A 13,008-nucleotide genomic window follows, 5' to 3' on the forward strand; every position below is an offset into this window, starting at 1 on the left:
TGTCTGTTTTTTTTTTTATTCCTTAATTCGCAACCAAACCGTAATGAAATACAAAATGACCCAACACATGACCAGATAACCTTTGCTGTCTTACAGTATCAGAAAATAAAGAAAGTTGAAGGTCTCAGTGACACTGATCTGCTTTCTGCTGCGGTCAAACGAGAGTACAGCCATGGAAGTAAATAACGAGTTCAATTAACAACAACAATCGGCTTCTATTTAAGAAACTGGTTAGAGTGAAACTGGTGCAATTTTAACAACACCAACTGGTCATGTTGATACCCCCTGGCTGGTCAATCGTTGGTTCACTTCACATCTCATTTTTATTTGACTGCCATTTAGGGGTACAAAAGTAACAATTCAGAGGATTCTTCAATTAACAAAGGTAATGGAAAAGAAGTCAACTAACAGCAGAAATTGGTTACTGATTAAGAAAGTGTCAGGAAGGAAAACCTGCAGCCACAGGTATCAGCAAGAGTGAAAGGGAAGGTCTACAAGATGGTAGTGAGACCAGCTATGTTATATGGGCAGGAGACGGTGGCACTGTCCAGAAAGCAGGAGACAGAGCTGGAGGTGGCAGAGCTAAAGATGTTAAGATTTGCTGTGGGTGAGACGAGGATGGACAGGAATAGAAATGAGGACATTAGAGGGTCAGCTCAGGTGGGATGATTGGGAGACAAAAGCAGAGAGGTGAGAGGTGAGGTTTGGACATGTGCAGAGGTGAGATGCTTGGTATACTGGGAGACAGATGATAAGGATAGAGCTTCCAGGTAAGAGGAGAAGCGGAAGGCCTAAGAGGAGGTTTATGGATGTGGTGAGAGAGAGGACATGCAGGTGATGAGTGTGACAGAGCAAGATGACGAGGACAGGAAGATATGGAAGAAGATGATCCACTGTGGCAACCCCTAAGGCCGGATTTATACTTCACGTGACGCATGCTGCAGCGGACGCACCTGCTACACAAGCGTTGTAGTGTTTATACTTTCGCTCGTACCTTACGTAAATCTGGATTAATCCGCCAGGTGGCAGTGTGAGATATTATCACGGTGAGAACATTTTCGGCTTCCCTGTGTTGTGAACTGCCTAGAACACCCATTAAATTCTGATGACACCTTACCACAATATCTCTGAAAAGGATGTTTTGTTTATTGATTAAATCCAGGGATGTGTCCATTCCAGCAAGCATTGTGAACGAGTGAGAAACAATCCCTGGATGAGGCCTCAGCTCATCGCAAGGTGAATACAAGCACACACGTACACTAGCGTCATTTTAGCGGCACCAAATCCCCATATCTGCATATCTTTGGAAGGAAACTGGAGCACACTGAGGAAACCCAGCAGGAAAACATGGAAACTCCAGCAAGGGAATATCAGACTCCCTGCAAGACAGCAGCGCTAACACTCTGCCACTGTGTCACCCCCATATGTGCAATTATTAACAGCATTCATTATTTAAATGAAATTACCGATTTATCTGTAAAATGTAATATACATATTTTAATGCTTTTCATCATGAAAGTGATATCAAGTATAAATCTAAGGGTTCTAAATGTGCAGAGAGTTGGAATATCCTACATTTAATGTGCTCAGTGTGGTGATCTTTTGCTGGCGATTTGCTGCTGCCAGGACCGGAGGAAGCCCTAGAAAAAAAGACGGCACAGCATACAGTATGTGAGACTTTTCAAACGTATCGTGTCATTACGATCGGGAATATGTGACGCTTGAATATAAAAGCACCACGAATACATCTGTATGACGGCATTTTGCTTCACCACATCGAACCATTTATCAAACATCGAAGCACGCACACTGCTCTCGTAGGATCCGTAAAGCTGCGTTCTGTCACATGTAGATAGTAAGTACATAAGGGTAGTCTGTCAGTTCTGCGATCCAAATTCAAAGAGTTAGGTACCAAGCTGAGGAGCAGAACTGACAAGGTAGTCTTCTCCGAAGTTCTGCCTGTGCCATGCGCCAGTCCAAGTAAGATTGAGGAGATTAGAAGGCTTAACGCGTGGCTCAAATCTTGGTGCAGGGTAGAAGGGTATAGGTTTAATGGGCATTGGGACTTCTTTTGGAACAGATGGGACCTGTTCCGCCGTGACGGGTTACATCTGAACCGGAGGGGCACCAATGTATTGGGGAGGCGTATGTGTAGGCTAGTCGAGGATTGTTTAAACTAGGGAATGGGGGGGCAGGGAGTTTAGGACAGGCCAGATTTAGATCTATACATGGAAGAACAAACAATGGTGTAGAAATAAAAATGCATAGTAATGTAAATTTTAAGCAAACACGTAAAGATAGAAGGATTAACACATTAAAAATAGCTTGCCTTAATGCTAGAAGTATCAAAAATAAGGTAAGTGAGTTGGAGTTGTATGTAGCAGAGCACAATTATGATATTATAGCAATAACGGAAACCTGGCTAAATAACAAAGATGGGGATGAGTGTAACATAGAGGGATACACATTATTAGGAAGGATAGACAGAACAGAAAAGGAGGTGGGGTTGCTGTTTATGCCAAACAGGAATTAAATGTAAGTCATCTTCAGTTGGATGATGAGCCCCATCTTAGTGAGGACATGTGGCTTCGCCTGGAAAATATTAGGGAAAAGGTCTCATTTTAGGAGTGTGTTATAGACCACCCAATTCAGACAGTAATTTCAACACACATCTTTTAGTAATATCAAAAGGCAAGTTTACAGGGGATATTATAGTCATGGGGACTTTAATTATCCAAATATTAACTGGGATAACCTTACAGATGGAGGAGCACAAGAGCAGGAGTTTTAGAAGTAATCAGCGACTGTTTTTAACACAGCATGTTAAAGCACCAACAAGGGGTGAAGCCTATCTGGATTTAGTATTCTGTAATAATCAGGATAGAATTGAGGGTGTAGAGGTGATTGAACCACTAGGGTCAAGTGACCATAATGTAATACAATTCTCAGTATTTTGTAAGAGTACAGATGCAAAGACTAAAATTGTTAAGTTGAACTTTAGTAGGGCTAATTTTGAGCAGATGCGACAAAGTCTAAGTAGGATAGACTGGGATAAGCTTTTAAATGTGGAGACAGTCGAGGAGCAGTGGAACAGGTTTAAAAATGTTTTACATGTAATGCAGGACAGATACATACCTAAATTTGGAAGTAATAGGAAACTAAAAAAATCTCCACGATGGATTAATAAAGATTTAAAAAGAAGTTGCAAAGGAAAAACTGCTGTATAAGGCATATAAGACTAATGACTGCAAAGAGAACCGTAGCGTATGAGAAATGAGGGCAACCATTAAGAAGGATATCAGAGAGGCTAAAAGACAGTTGGAGAGGAATATAGCAGATAAGGCGAAAGAAGACCCCAAGAGATTCTTTCAGTATTTTAGTAGTAAAAGAACAGTTAAGGAGGAGGTCAAGTTCATCAGGAATAGTAAAGGGAATTAAAAGATACAGACAATGAAATAGCAGATGCCCTAAACTTACATTTTTCTGAGGTGTTTACAAGTGAGCAAGTGGATAACCTGCCAGAGGTAAACACAACTACTAAGGAGGTACTGAGGGATTTGGAAATTGTAGAGGGAGAAGTGCTGCTCAGATTAAATAAGATGAAATCAAACAAATCACCAGGCCCAGATAATATTTATCCTCGTGTTCTTAAGGAGGCTAGTGAGTACATATATAAACCCTTGACACATATTTTTAGGAAGTCACTGTGCACTGGAGAGATTCCAAAGGACTGGAAAATGGCAAATATCATCCCATTATATAAAAAGGGTGACAGGGCAGATCCAAGCAACTATAGGCCAGTAAGCTTAACAAGCATCACAGGAAAATTAATGGAAGGAATTATTAAGGATAAGATTGAGCAACACATGACAAGGACAGGAGTTATTCTGAACAGTCAGCATGGGTTCAGAAGGGGAGGTCGTGTTTTACTAACATGTTGGAATTCTATGAGGAGGCAACAAAAGGATACGATCAAAGTGGAGCTTATGATATTATTTATCTGGACTTTCAGAAAGCATTTGATAAGGTGCCACATGAGAGGTTGGGCATCAAGTTAAAAGAAGTGGGAATTCAGGGTGATGTTTTTAGATGGGTGCAGAATTGGCTCAGACACAGGAAGCAGAGGGTGATGGTGCGAGGAACCTCATCAGAACTGGCGATGTTAAGAGTGGTGTTCCACAGGGGTCAGTGCTAGGGCGCTGCTATTTTTAATATATATAAATGATTTAGATAGGAATATAAGTAACAAGCTGGTTAAGTTTGCAGATGATACCAAGATAGGTGGATTAGCAGATAATTTGGAATCCGTTATATCATTACAGAAGGACTTGGATAGCATACAGGCTTGGGCAGATTTGTGGCAGATGAAATTTAATGTCAGTAAATGTAAAGTATTACACATAGGAAGTAAAAATATTAGGTTTGAATACACAATGGGCGGTCGAAAATCGAGAGTACACCTTATGAGAAGGATTTAGGAGTCATAGTGGACTCCAAGCTATCAACTTCCAAACAGTGTTCAGAAGCCATTAAGAAGGCTAACAGAATGTTAGGTTATATAGCACGATCTGTGGAGTACAAGTCCAAGGAGGTTATGCTCAACCTTTATAATGCACTGGTGAGGCCTCATCTTGAGTACTGTGTGCAGTTTTGGTCTCCAGGCTACAAAAAGGACATAGCAGCACTAGAAAAGGTCCAGAGAAGAGCGACTAGGCTGATTCCAGGTCTACAGGGGTTGAATTATGAGGAAAGATTAAAAGAGCTGAGCCTTTACAGTTTAAGCAAAAGAAGATTAAGAGGTGACATGATTGAAGTGTTTAAAATTATGAAGGGAATTAGTACAGTGGATCGAGACTTGTATTTTAAAATGAGCTCATCAAGAACACGGGGACACAGTTGGAAACTTGTTAAGGGTAAATTTCGCACAAACATTAGGAAGTTTTTCTTTACACAAAGAACGATAGACACTTGGAATAAGTTACCAAGTAGTGTGGTAGACAGTAAGACGTTAGGGACTTTCAAAACTCGACTTGATGTTTTCTTGGAGGAAGCAAGTGGATAGGACTGGCGAGCTTTGATGGGCTGAATGGCCTGTTCTCGTCTAGATTGTTCTAATTCTAATTCTAATTCTAATTCTAAACAGAGACTCTGACGTCACATTCCAACTTTTAGCACACTGTGCCCCCTGACTTTTAGCTGGTACTGCAACTCACGCACGCGTCGCTTTAATTTCTGAGGACCTGCTCAGAGGACGCATCAAATGAATGCTGAGAACGTGTGGCTGCCATGATGCAGGCGCGTATGCTTTCTGAGCGTGAAGTATAAATGAGTAGATGATAGTGGGAAGCAAAGAAAACGTCTACCTGAAAGCTGCACCTGGTAACGCGACCACAAAAACCCTGGCATTTTTGGAATAGGCAGTTTTAAGGTTTAAGCGAGGTCAGACTTTAGTGTCTTTTAGCCCTTTGTTTATACGTTTAATTTGCTGCATACTTCGTCCAATAATATAAAAGAAAATTAGATATATCTTCTGTGGACACAGAGCTGCTGTGACTTACTGTAAAGCTCCTGTTTAGTTGCATTATTCCAAAGGACCTTCTCCAGCACTGTGGCTTGTCAATATTTGTTTTAGGAAATCCAGAAAGTGTACCTTGATCTCGGAGGTCAGCCTGAGTCTCTCTTGATGTTTCTTGTTTTTTCTCCTCCATTTAATCTCTCCTTCTGTTCAATCTGGGGTCAGATTTACTCTGGTATTCTCATCAGGGAGGAGGCTACAGTTCTGCAGACCCTCAAACATCTTGAGAATATTAGCAGCTGTGCTCACTGGAACATGAAGCTCTGTGGAGGTGGTCTTGTAGTCTTCACCTTGACCACCCTTGGCTGTGACCTTCTCTTGTCCTCGTTCAGTGTGAGGCACACAATGACACAACACAGCAGAGTGAGGACTTAAATGAGTGACTGAAGACCCCAGTGACACTCAGTAGAGCAGTGTTTCTCAAACTCGGTCCTGGGGACCCCCTGTGGCTGCAGGTTTTTGTTCCAACCAGATTCCTAATCAATGACAACATCTGATAACACTGAGCTTATTTAATTAGCTGGTATTTTTTTTCTTTTATTCGACATTCATAAAAGCATGGCAGCATGATTTTTACATTTATAAGACATTTATAAATATTTCTGCTTTTGCTAGAGATTTCTTTTGTTGATTTCATTATACTTTGCCCTTTCTCTGTGCAGTTTTTCCCCCTTCATTGTATCTTAATAATGACTTAACTTAAAACAAGCAGAGCAGACACGCTGGCAAACAACACTGAATAATCAAAGGCTGCTACATTAGAGTCAGACCCACTAATTAGTAAATAACGGATTAATTAAACAATTACAACACCTAGAAAAGTAGAATGAAAATCAAGATGAAAATACTGTTAAAAAGAAAAAAAATACATTATTCCTATATAACTGCTTGGTACATTTTAATTTTTTTTTTTTAGCAAACTTAGTTTTCTAATTTCTATATTGTTCCTTAAACACAGATACCAGCATAGGTGAGACATCCCCACCCACAATTACAGTAGCGCAGGTGAGCAGAGAGCTGAGGAGACTTCGTGCCAGCAAAGCAGCAGGTCTAGATGGAGTATCGCCATGACTGCTGAAGGCCTGTGTGCTGGATCTGGGGAGTCCCCTACAGCGCATCTTCAACCTGAGCCTGGAACAGGGGAGAGCCCCGAGGCTTTGGAAGACATCTTACATTATCCCAGTCCCAAAGGTATCACGTCCTAGTGAGCTTAATGACTACCGGCCTGTTGCTCTGACGTCACATGTGATGAAGACCATGGAGCAGCTTCTGCTTCATCACCAGAGGCCACAGGTCCGCCACACCCTCAACCCTCTGCAGTTCGCATACCAGGAGAAGGTGGGAGCGGAGGATGCCATCATCTATATGCTACACCGATCCCTCTCCCTCTTGGACAGAGGCAGTGGTTCTGTAAGAATTATGTTTCTGGATTTCTCTTGCACCTTCAACAACATCCAACTTCTGCTCCTTAGGGACAAGCTGACAGAGATGGGAGTAGATTCACACCTGGGGGCATGGATCGTGGACTATCTTACAGACAGACCTCAGTATGTGCGTCTTGGGAACTGCAGGTCTGACATTGTGGTCAGCAACACAGGAGTGCCGCAGGGGACTGTACTTTCTCCGGTCCTGTTCAGTCTATATACATCAGACTTCCAATATAATTTGGAGTCCTGCCATGTGCAAAAGTTCGCTGGCGACACTGTTATTGTGGGTTGCATCAGGAGTGGGCAGGAGGGGGAGTATAGGAAGCTAATCAAAGACTTTGTTAAATGGTGCGACTCAAACCACTTACACCTGAACACCAGCAAAACCAAGGAACTGGTGGTGGATTTTAGGAGGATCAGGCCCCTTATGGACCCCATGATCATCAGAGGTGACTGTGCAGAGGGTGCAGACCTATAAATATCTGGGAGTGCAGCTGGATGACAAATTGGACTGGTGTGCCAATACTGATGCTCTGTGTAAGAAAGGTCAGAGCTGACTATACTTCATTAGAACGCTGGCGTCCTTCAACATCTGCAATAAGATGCTGCAGATGTTCTACCAGACGGTTGTGGCGAGCGCCCTCTTCTACGCGGTGGTGTGCTGGGGAGGCTGCATAAAGAAGAAGGACGTCTCACGCCTGGACAAAGTGGTGAGGAAGGCAGGCTCTATTGTACACACGGAGCTGGACAGTTTGACATCCGGGGCAGAGCGACGGGCATTAAGCAAACTCCTGTTAATCATGGAGAATCCACTGCATCCACTGAACAGGATCATTTCCAGACAGAGGAGCAGCTTCAGCGACAGACTGCTGACACCGTCCTGCTAACTGACAGACTGAGGAGACCCCACACTATGCGACTCTTCAATTCCTCCCTGGTGGGGGGGGGTAAACGCTAAAATTATTCAAAGTTATTGTCTGTTTTTACATGCATTTTTATTACTCTTTAATTTAATATTGTTTTTTTTTTTTTGTATCAGTATACTGCTGCTGGATTATGTGAATTTCCCCTTGCGATTAATAAAGTATCTATCTATCTATCTATCTATCTATCTATCTATCTATCTATCTATCTATCTATCTATCTATCTATCTATCTATCTATCTATCTATCTATCTATCAGCTCACTTAATTAGCCCAGGAGTTCAATTAAGCAGTAGCTGGTTGGAACAAAAATCTGCAGCGACAGAGGGTCCCCAGGACCGATGAGAACCCCTGCATTAGAAGGCCAGTCAGCTTGAGATGTCACGACAGTCCAGGTTTTTGAACTTCTGAGGACCCCCAATAATTTTCTCTGCCAGTTTCTTTTGTTTTAATGTTCAAAATTAGTGAAGTCGAGAACTCAAAGCAAAGTGTCTTCTCAGTGGAGTAAAGAATGGAGGATGACGAGGACTTTTGTCAGCTTTAACTCTTTTCACATATAATTGTGCTTCATTTTTAAATCAATACTTTTGTCCATGTCTGAATATTCCAATTGTATCCGGCTGCAGGTCAAAGACTTCCACACCACTCCCCCAGCATTTGCGTCCGTCCTCTGTCACATCGCTTTAGTTGAAAAACTAGAAACGTTGATTTAACAAGTAACCCTAAAAGACGATGTTAATATGACTTCCTGCAATCACGAGGCAAGAATCCGAGTTTCTCTTTATGGTATTATTCTCGTATTTACTTTTAGAAACAAAAAACAGTTTTATAATTTATGAGTCAGGAATCGATAGTTAAAATAAAGAGGACATAACATATTTTTAGATTAAGGAAACACCTTACTAAATATGAATGTGTTTGCTCTAACTGATATTTGAAATGATTTTTTATGGTACTTGTGTACTAAACGGCATGTCTGACATTATTTCTGGAACCTTGTTCAATAAAGGAAAATTCTGTTAATGACATTAATTTATTAAGTTACAAAATAAATGATGATCAATAACACAACAAAGCAATCAAAATGCATGAAAATGAATGTCTAAACTTTTGAGTTCTTAGTAAAAGAAACTATTAAAATGGTTTATAATGAACAATTTTTAAATGATCCAGCTTACTATACAATTCTTCATTTCCATTGTCTGTCTGGAATTGTGTTTTCTTAGTTTTGTTCTACGCTGCTGCTATAATGTTGATAAATTTCAAGTGGAGTTATTAAACTTTCAAATTTGTCCTGGTTTTTAATTTTAATGCATAATTGTTCTCCCTGGGACCCTAACTTATAAGTATGTACTTATTAAAAAAGTGAAGTTAATCTCTTAAATTGCTTAATAGATATTATATCGTTTGTTTTTCTAAAGAAATGTAAACATTTACATTATTGAAAGTTGCACTTCCATAAACCGTCTTTTTAAATTATTTTGGAACTGAACTAACGATTTTAAGCTTTAAAAATGTTTTGTTTGGGTCGATGCAATAATTACAAATAGATTTTTTATTGATTTTAAATCCTTTAATTGTCATATGCAATTTCTTTTATTAGGAATTTGTCATTTGTCGCATATCCCAACTTACTCTCCAAACAGAGATGTACTTTTTGTAAACAAGATTACCGTTATTAGCTCATCGGTTTCACTGCTTGCTCAGATTCATCTCTTCCCATCGTGTGTTCAGCTGTCTTTGACCACTTTGTGTCTGCGTGTGTCATCGTCTCTGTTGTCTGATCTGGTGCAACGCCTGAATCCTACAAATTGCCCCCTGGACAGCAGTGTCCTCTCTCGATTAGTTAAGGTGTTTTTGATTCTGTCAGACCAAGTATTGTTAACTTAATAAATGTTAGCTTGATTTCTAGTTGTGCCCCTGCTACCTTGAAACACGCTGTGGTGCAGAAACGTATTATAAAAAACAAAATAAGGACCCTCTAATGTGTCAAGTTTCAGGCCAATTTCTAAACTGCCTTTTTCATCTAAAATCTTAGAAAAAGTTGTCCTAACTCAAACATTTCTGGATGAAAATAGTAGTCTGGAAAAATTCCAATCTAGATACAGATGTTCTGCACTAAAACATCCTTATTAAAGGTTTACGATGACCTCCTCTTCCCTAATGCTGGTGATTCTGCAATTCTTGTACTGCTAGATCTTTCCCCAGCTATTGATATTGTGGATCTTACAATTCTTATATCCTGTCTTGAACAGTATGTAGTCATCCAAGGTGATGCCCTTAAATGGTTTAAATCTTATCTAAGCAATAGGAGCGTTTCTTTTCATTTGGGTAAGTTCTCAACCTCTGTAACTCCTCTTACTTGTGCTGTTCCATCCTTGGACAAGTTCTCTTTTTGATATGCATGTTACCTTTAGGCTTCATTGTTAACAAGTATGGCTTCTCTATGCTGATAACACTCAAATATACACAGCCTGGCCAAAAAAAACGTCGCCACCTGGATTTAACTAAGCAAATAGGTACAAGCCTCCTATTGGATAATTACTGCATGGGCGATTATCTTTCAGCTGGCAACAAGTTATTTAACCCCAACTGATGCTCCATATTTCTTAAACAACAATGTCGAAAGACACATCTCGTGGTCGTGGAAAAGATGTTAGTCTGTTTGAGAAGGGTCAAATCATTGGCATGCATCAAGCAGAGAAAACATCTAAGGAGATTGCAGAAACTACTAAAATTGGGTTAAGAACTGTCCAACGCATTATTAAAAACTGGAAGATTAGTGGGGACCCGTTGTCTTCAAGGATGAAATGTGGTCGGAAAAAAATCCTGAATGATCGTGATCGGCGATCACTTAAATGTTTGGTGAAATCAAATCAAAGAAAAAAAACAGTAAAAATCAGGTCTATGTTTAATAGTGAAAGTAAGAGCATTTCCACACACACAATGCGAAGGGAACTCAAGGGACTGGGACTGAACAGCTGTGTAGCCGTAAGAAAACCACTAATCAGTGAGGCAAACCGGAAAAAAGGCTTCAATTTGCTAGGGAGCATAAAGATTGGACTCTGGAGCAATGGAAGAAGGTCATGTGGTCTGATGAGTCCAGATTTACCCTGTTCCAGAGTGATGGGCACATCAGGGTAAGAAGAGAGGCAGATGAAGTGATGCACCCATAATGCCTAGTGCCTACTGTACAAGCCTGTGGGGGCAGTGCTATGATCTGGGGTTGCTGCAGTTAGTCAGGTCTAGATACAGCAACAGTATGTGCTCCAAGAATAAGGTCAGCTGACTACCTGAATATACTGAATGACCAGGTTATTCCATCAATGGATTTTTTCTTCCATGATGGCACGGGTATATTCCAAGATGACAATCCCAGGATTCTTCAGGCTCAAATTGTGAAAGAGTGGTTCAGGGAGCATGAGACATCATTTTCACACATGGATTGGCCACCACAGAGTTCAGACCTTAACCCCATTGAGAATCTTTGGGATGTGCTGGAGAAGGCTTTGCGCAGTGGTCTGTTTGTATACTGTTTGTATGAAAATGTGCTATATAAATAAATGTTGTTGTTGTTGTTGTTGTTGTTGGTCAGACTCTACCATCATCAATGCAAGATCTTGGTGAAACATTAATGCAACACTGGATGGAACTAAATCTTGTGACATTGCAGAAGCTTATCGAAACAATGCCACAGCGAATGCGTGCCGTAATCAAAGCTAAAGGCGGTACAACGAAATATTAGAGTGTGTGACCTTTTTTTTGAGTGGTGACTTTCTTTTTGGCCAGGTAGTGTATTTGCCACTAAAATCAAAGCGAGAAAATACAGACCCTCCATGCGTGCTTGAATGATATTAAAACCTGGATGGCAATGCATCTTCTTAAACTAAATGATAATAAAACTCTCATCATGGTGTCCAAACGTTAAGAAAGTTTGAGTGTCTCTGATGTTGCTCTTGGACTCCTTGCCATATACGTATCATAGAGCTTCAGTTAGGAGCCCAGACATGATCTTCAACAGCTCATTCAAACTTGACAAACAGATAAATTGTGAAGTTAAATTAAGCTTTTTTCAGCTGAGACTTTAAGGTAAAGGCTTTTCTTTCTTTCAGTGATCTTGAAAAGGCCATCCAAGCTTTTACAGCATCTCATTTGCACTATTGTAGTTATTTGTAGGTTTTGTTTGACAAGTTTTTGTTACAACACCTAGAACTAGTCCACAACTTTGCTGTTCACTTATTGAAGGCTCTCGTAAGTGTGGCCATATTTCACCGATACTTACCTTGCTTCACTGGCTTCTGGTCCGTTTCAGAATTGATTATAAAATTCAATTTTTTGTTTTCAAATTTTTGAATGGATCAGCCCCATCTTGCCTCTTGGAACCTCTTCACTTGTATGTGCCAACAAGAGCCCTGCAGTCTACTAGCCAGAGGCTCTTAGTGGTGCTGAGTTGAGGCTGAAGCAAAGGAGAAATTGGGCGTTTGCAGTGGCTGCTCCTTTTCTCTGGAATGGCTCACCTTATTATGTTAGGTCTCATTAGAACATTAGAACAATCTAAACGAGAACAGGCCATTCTGGCCAACAAAGCTCGCCAGTCCTATCCACTTGTTTCCTCCAAGAAAACATCAAGTCGAGGTTTTGAAAGTTCCTAACGTCTTACTGTCTACCACACTACTTGGTAGCTTATTACCAAGTGTCTATCGTTCTTTGTGTAAAGAAAAACTTCCAAATGTTTGTGCAAAATTTACCCTTAACAAGTTTCCAACTGAGTCTCCATGTTCTTGATGAGCTCATTTTAAAATACAAGTCTCGATCCACTGGACTAATTCCTTCATAATTTTAAACACTTCAATCATGTCACCTCTTATTCTTCTTTTGCTTAAACTGAAAGGCTCAGCTCTTTTAATCTTTCCTCATAATTCATCCCCTGTAGCCCTGTGATCAGCCTAGTCGCTCTTCTCTGGACCTTTTCTAGTGCTGCTATGTCCTTTTTGTAGCCTGGAGACCAAAACTGCACACAGGACTCAAGATGAGGCCTCACCAGTGCATTATAAAGGTTGAGCAGAACCTCCTTGGACTTGT

This window comes from Polypterus senegalus, chromosome 4, assembly GCF_016835505.1.
Source record: "Polypterus senegalus isolate Bchr_013 chromosome 4, ASM1683550v1, whole genome shotgun sequence".
Taxonomy (NCBI): Eukaryota; Metazoa; Chordata; class Cladistia; order Polypteriformes; family Polypteridae; genus Polypterus; species Polypterus senegalus.